The following is a 7227-nucleotide window of genomic DNA, read 5'->3' on the forward strand; positions in this document are numbered from 1 at the left end:
CGGCTTGGGTTCTGGTCCCAAGTTTTTCCTCCTTATAGAACTAGGCAAGTCATTTAACCTCCTTGTGAGTCAATTTATCCATCTTATGTTGACGATTATAATAGAAGCTACCTCATAGGGTTTTCCTGAGCATTAAAGGAAGGACTTGATATAAGTTAAGCTTCGAATAATGTTTTGGATGTGGTGCTTTCTATCAGCTACTGCTATTATTATTTGACCTACGTAAGGACCCAGTGAAGCAGCTTGAAAACCTCTGAATTATTCAAATATTTATTGAATACCTACTATGTGCTGGGCACAGTTCTAAGTGCTGGTGACATGGTGTGAACAAACACAGTCTCTATTTTTTTTCTCTTATAGCCCTGTGCTCTAGCCCAGAGGTTGGCAAACTTTTTTTGTAAAGGGCCAGATGGTAAATATTTTACGCTTTGTGAACCATCGGGGGCTCTATCACCACTTCCCAGCTCTGCTGCTGGAGCACTTAAGCAGTTGTAAACAATATGTAAATGAGCGGACATGATTGTGTTCTAACAAAATTTTATTTACAACACCAGGAAGTGGTAGGGATTTGGCCTGAGTGCAGAGGTTTGCCTCTTGGTCCTACCTCACCATTCTTCTTATAAATAAGACAGCCGAGGCTCAGATCACATAGTAGTGGCAAAATCCACCTGGGAATCCTGTTTCAGACATCCTGTGTAGTACCATCTCCATTCTACCATGCTGTGTGATGTGCTGGCTTTGCTAGAGCCTTGGCCTTTTCCCATCTTGTTTCTCAAGTTGTACAGTTGGATGGAGAAAGGGATAGAGGACAGATCCTGGATATGTATTTTAAATGTAGCACCAATAAATATTTCTGTTGGATTGAAGATGAAGTATGAAGAATGAGAGGAGTCAAGGATGACTGTCTGCTCATAGGGTTCGTAGTGTTACCATGCTAATCACGTAGCTGAAGAACCTTCTTTGAAGTGGGAGAACTAAGTGGAGTGACTTGTTTCAGGTCCCAGCAGCAAGGAATGGCTGCACCTGGTCTAGAAGGCACAGCTGTATCTATCTCCCTTTTCCATTTACTGTCCTTTGCTTTTTTGAGTTAATCTGCTTGCTTCTCTGAGTCCACAGAGCTATGTGCCTGCCAAGGTTTGAATGTGTGCTCCCAAAACCATGCGCTGAACATGGAATCCCCCGGCAACACTGTTGGGATGTGGGGTCTAATGGGAGGTGTGTAGGCCATGAGGGCTCTGCCTTCAGGAATAAATTAACGCTGATTATAAAAGGGCTTGAGGCTGGGAGTTTGATCTTCTGCTCTCTCTTCCTCTTTTACTTTCTGCCATGGGATGAAGCAACAGAAGGTCCTCATCAGATGCCAGTCCCTTAATCTTGGACTTCACAGCCTCCAGAACTGTGAGTCGATACCTTTCTGTTCGTTATCAATTACCCAGTTGGTGTCACTCTATTATAGCAACATAAAATGGGTTTGACAGTGTTCCTCCACCCCTGACTCTTGCCACATCATCCTGTTTTTACTTATCCTTGACACAAAATTTCCCATTCTTTTTTTATAATTGCCTGTTTTCTGTCTCCTCTACTAGGGGAGCTTTTTGAGGACTCCTAGCATAGTGCTTGACACATAGTACATGTTTAATAAATTTGCTGTATGAAGAAATAACCAGTTTTTCAAATTGCCTTTCTTCTCTCAATTACAGTCATTCTATAAAATCTCATTGTTGTTCCTTTACAGTTTTTCTTTTTTCACTGAACTTCTGTTTGGTGTTTTCTTTATATCTTTTTTTTCTCTTAGACTCTTTACTTGGGTTTGCTTCATGTTTTTTACTTAAGAATTCCTCCAGAGCCTGTCATAGTGAAGGGAAAAGTCCTTGATTTTCATTTTAAATTACATCCATTAAACAATAACGCAACAAGTAGTGAGGTATTTGATATTTTAAATTTCTCTTTTCACTTTCTTTTAGTTCCTCAACAGGTCTCTGGGGGGCATGTACATTCAGAGCTTCTTGAACTTATATGCACCCCGAGGACTGGACAGAGTTGCAGTGGTGTGGCTCCTACTTGAATGTGTAGAGTGCAGCCGGAAAATGTGGGGTCTTTGCGTGCCCAGTGCAACGCATCTGCCTAAACCCACTCTTCTCTTTTGGCATTACTCTTAGTTGAGAATTTGCTGTAAAAAACACCAGGTGTCAGCAATCTAGGCAACCATGCCCCGACTAAATCTTCTCAGGATGAGGGTGCACCTGCTGGAAGCATCTTCTAGAACTGCTAGTTGCTGAAGCTGCAAATTCACATAACCCTTGCTTTTAGCTAAATCATGGCTCTGTCTCCTGCAAGCTGTAAAAAGACAGAATCAGGCTAGAGGACATAATGGGTAAAATATCTACTTGTTACTCTGACCTGAAAGATGTATTTTTATTCTTTTTTTTTTTTCTTTTTTTGAGACAGAATTTCGCTCTTGTTACCCAGGCTGGAGTGCAATGGCATGATCTCGGCTCACCGCAACCTCCACCTCCTGGGTTCAGGCAATTCTCCTGCCTCAGCCTCCCGAGTAGCTGGGATTACAGGCACGTGCCACCATGCCCAGCTAATTTTTGTATTTTTAGTAGAGACGGTGTTTCACCATGCTGACCAGGATGGTCTCGAGCTCTTGACCTTGTGATCCACCCACCTCAGCCTCCCAAAGTGCTGGGATTACAGGCTTGAGCCACCGCGCCCGGCGTATTTTTATTCTTATTTATTCTCTTGCATATTAGCTTTTGGGAGGTATGAGTCTTTTCATTGTCTTAAGAAGGGCTGTGAGCTAGAAGTAGACGCTTTGTTGTCATCTTTTTGACCTTATGATCATAACATCATTCAATTCAGTGAGAAAATAATAGATAATACTTATCAGCCTGGCATTGTTCTGAGTATTCCACATGTACTCTTATTTAATCCTCACAGTAATTCTAAAATAGGTGCCATTATTATTCCCATTTTACAGATGAGGAATGAAGTTAAGTAACTGATCCTGTGATGGTTAATTTTATGTGTCAATTTGACTGTGCAAAGGAATACTTAGATTTCAGGTAAAACTTCATTTCTGGGTGTGTTTGAGAGGGTATCTCTGGAAGACATTAGCATTTGCACTGCTAGCCTGAGTATAGATCACCCTCACCATTGTGGGCAGGCATCATCCAATCCGTTGAAGGCCCCAATAGAAATAGAAAAGGGAGAGGAGGCCAGGTGCAGTGGCTCACATATGTAATATTAGCACTTTGGGAGGCTGAGGCAGGCAGATCATGAGGTCAGGAGATCAAGACCATCCTGGCTAATATGGTGAAACCTCACCTCCACTAAAAATACAAAAAAAATTAGCCGGGCATGGTGACACGTGCCTGTAATCCCAGCTACTCAGGAGGCTGAGGCAGGAGAATCACTTGAACCCAGGAGGCTGAGGTTTCAGTGAGCTGAGATCGCGTCACTGCATTCCAGCCTGGGTGACAGAGTGGAAAAAAAAAGGCAGAGGAAGAAGGAAATTTACTCTCTGCTTTAGCTGGGACAGCCATCTTGCTATCTTTTCCTGCTCTTAGACATCCTGGTTCTTGGGCCTTTGGGCGTGGACACTGGGAGTTTCACCATTGGCTCCCCTGGTGCTCAGGCCTTTGGGCTTGGAATTACACTACTGGCATTTCTGGTTCTCCAGATTGCAGACAGCAGATCCTGGGACTTCTCTCTCTCCATCATCATGTGAGCCAATCCCTCATAATAAATCTCTTTCTATAAATCTACATATATCCTATTGATTTTGTTTCTCTGGAGAACCCTGACTACTTCAGGCCCTGTGACAATATCTCTACATCCCAGGGCATAATCATTGTCATCAAATGATATTTGCATGTCTATGGTACTGTGCTACCTTACATTCCATTTTTACTGATAAATATTTTAAATTATGAGTCTTTTTTTTAACTGTTTAAGGAATTTTTATTAAAGCAAGAATGTTATAATCCAAATTATGTTTCCTTGCTCAGTTTTCAATTCTGTTACTTAAAACAGAACTGACATTTTGAGCTATTCCACAGTAAAGAATTACAAAATTAAAGAAAGGAATGCTTTAAATGTTTGTACTTTGCTGAAAATTCTTTTTCCCTGGGTCTATAAAACAATAATTTGTTTTTAATAAGTAATCTAGGACTAGCATCATGTTTGCTAGACCTGGCATTTGCTCGGTACATAAGGTTCAAAGTTTCCTTTCCTTTATTTATTTATTTTATATTTTGCAATTTTTTTTCCCCATAATATTTAAGTTTTTTGATGTTTAGATATTTTTCTTCGGTGAAGCACAAGTTTCTTTTCGTGGTCCCTGATCAATTTTAAACAGCTGGAACACCGGTGGCACTGTTAGCGGCTTTCTGGGCAGCCTCTTTAGCTTGGTGGGCCTGTAGTACAGCTACAGCTTCATCAACCTTAGAACGGAGTGACTCTGGAGACTCAAGGATATGAAGAAGTTCTGAATTATCAATCTCCAACAACATACCAGTGATTTTACCAGCAAGAGAAGGGTGCATGGCTTGAATAAGAGGAAACAGCCATTCACCCAACATTTGCTTTTGCTCTTGAGGAGGGGCAGATGCCAACATGGAAGCAGTCAAAGGTTCTTGACCTTGTACATGAACAGCAGGCTGTTGCATTGTAACTTGTGGCTGTGCATTAAGATGTTGCTGAGGATTGCGAACTCCCACAGCATATTTATACTGTGGAACGGTGCGGACAGCAGGAGTAGCTGCAGCAGCTGCAGGACGTGGACCCTTTGTCTGTGTTGATGTGTCAGCAACACGCTGTGTTGACATGACTCGTGGAACCTGTGAAGAAGCTGGTCTCATAGTACTAAATGGTGGTCTAGGAGCAGCTGGGTGGATAGCACCAGGCATATTTTGGAATGGATGAGGTCTGGCACCCTGAGCAGTCCAGCGAGGACTTGGTCTTAGTTGAGCAATTTGTCTAGGAGGATAGTATGCAGCACGGTTCTGAGTCTGTGGGATAGCTGCCATGAAGTAAGCTGAAGGAGGTGCTGGCTGGTAGGGGTTGATTAGAGGGTTGGGCACAGCTCGTACACTTGCCATTCTCTGCATATACAGGTTAGTGAGGTGAGCCTGGCGCTCTTCTTTGCGCTGAGCTAAAGCTACATACAATGGCTTTGTGGCCACAATTCTACCGTTCATTTCTGTAACAGCTTTAGTAGCTTCTTCTGGGGAGGAGAAACATACAAAACCAAACCCTTTGCTGCGACCACCCTCCATCATAACCTTTGCACTAGTGATTGTACCAAATGGAGAAAACTCTTTACGGAGACGTTCATCATCAATACCATCATCAAGATTTTTCACGTAAAGATTAACACCCTGGTATCTGGTGATCCTATCTTGCTTCATCTGTTCAAATTTGCGTTTAAGTTCCGTCTGCCGTTCCACCTTTTTCTGAGCTCGACCAACATAAATTTGTTTTCCATTGAGCTCCTTTCCATTCATCACATCCACAGCTTTCTGTGCATCTTCATGCCTTTCAAAGCTTACAAATCCAAATCCTTTGGATTTTCCACTTTCATCAGTCATTACTTTCACACTTAAGGCAGGCCCAAACTTGCCAAAGAGATCCTTAAGGTGCTCGTCATCCATGTCTTCTCCAAAATTCTTGATGTAAACATTGGTGAACTCTTTTGCCCTAGCTCCAAGTTCAGCTTCTCTTTCTTTACGAGACTTAAATGGTCCAACAAATACTTTGCGATCATTTAGGAGCATTCCATTCATTTTTTCAATAGCTCTTTCAGCGGCTTCCTGTGTCTCAAAGTGTACAAATCCATAGCCCTTGGGACCATTTTCATCACAAACCACCTTACATGAAAGGATGGTACCAAAAGCAGAAAATATATTATACAATGCTTTATTATCAATGGATTTGTCCAGATTTTTAATGAATATGTTGCCCACTCCACTTTTTCGAAGTGATGGATCACGCTGAGACCACATGATGCGTACTGGCTTGCCCTTTATAACATCAAAATTCATGGTGTCCAAAGCACGCTCGGCGTCAGCCGGCTGCTGGAAGTTCACGTACGCATAGCCCAAGGAGCGGTGGGTGATCATGTCCCTGCAGACCCGGATGGAAAGGATGGGCCCGGCCGGGCTGAACTTCTCGAAGAGCATCGCCTCGGTCACGTAGGGGTGGAGGTCCCCCACGTAGAGCGAAGCCATGGGGTAGCTGGGGGTGCTGGGGTTCATCTCGGCACCGCTGCCCTCAGAGCCACAGGCCGCGACCTTTCCGTGAGAAGAAGAGAGCGAGTGCCGGGGCCGGGGGCCGGAGCCGGGGGGAGGGGAGCGGGGGCAAGCGCAGAGGGACAAAAATCAGCCAGAATCGAAAACTACTCAACGGCCGCAGAACAGGGTCGATCTGCTGCCGCTGACTGCCGGCTGCGGGCAGGGACCGAGGGTGGCGATGTTGGGTCCGGGCAGCGGGAAGGCCTCGGTCTCTTGGTTCCTTCTTGGAGCTGCTGCGGGGCCGTGGGTGGGCGGGTCGGTCTCCGCTGCTTCACCAGGTTATTTTATAAAAGAGGAAGAAAAAAAAAAAAGTCTCCGGCGGGGGAGACGCGGATTTTTTGTAAATTTTTTTGGGTTTTTAAAAACATTTTTTTTTGGATTTTTTTTTTTTTTTTTTCTGAGACAGAGTTTCGCTCCTGTTACCCAGGCTGGAGTGCAATGGCGCGATCTCGGCTCACTGCAACCTCCGCCTCCTGGGTTCAGGCAATTCTCCTGCCTCAGGCTCCTGAGTAGCTGGGATTACAGGCACGCGCCACCATGCCCAGCTAATTTTTTGTATCTTTAGTAGAGACGGGGTTTCACCATGTTGACCAGGATGGTCTCGATCTCTTGACCTCGTGATCCACCTGCCTCAGCCTCCCAAAGTGCTGGGATTACAGGCTTGAGTGGATTTTTTAAAATAATAAATGTGTGTTCCGAGCCTGTAGCACACACTACGCACTCTCAGCACTAATCGCCGGGGAGAAGGGGCAAATTATGAGTCTTTTCTGAGTACAGACTAAATCTCAAAAAACCTTAACATTGGCCAGGTGGAGTGGCTCACACCTGTAATGCCAGCATTTTGGGAGGCCAAGGTGGGTAGGATTTCTTGAGCTCAGGAGTTCAAGACCAGCCTGGGCAATATAGTGAAACATTGTCTCTACTAAAAATT

At 44.1% G+C, this 7227-nt stretch overlaps 1 pseudogene across 1 annotated transcript; it reads right to left on the bottom strand.

Annotated features, from left to right (window-relative positions):
• Positions 1–3382: 3382 nt before the first annotated feature.
• LOC100411130 (polyadenylate-binding protein 1 pseudogene) lies at positions 3383–6355 on the bottom strand (annotated as a pseudogene). Its single transcript, XR_013528265.1, has one exon. The product of XR_013528265.1 is annotated as a polyadenylate-binding protein 1 pseudogene (transcript).
• Between the last annotated feature and the right edge of the window lie 872 nt (positions 6356–7227).

This window comes from Callithrix jacchus, chromosome 16, assembly GCF_049354715.1.
Source record: "Callithrix jacchus isolate 240 chromosome 16, calJac240_pri, whole genome shotgun sequence".
Classification (NCBI taxonomy): domain Eukaryota; kingdom Metazoa; phylum Chordata; class Mammalia; order Primates; family Cebidae; genus Callithrix; species Callithrix jacchus.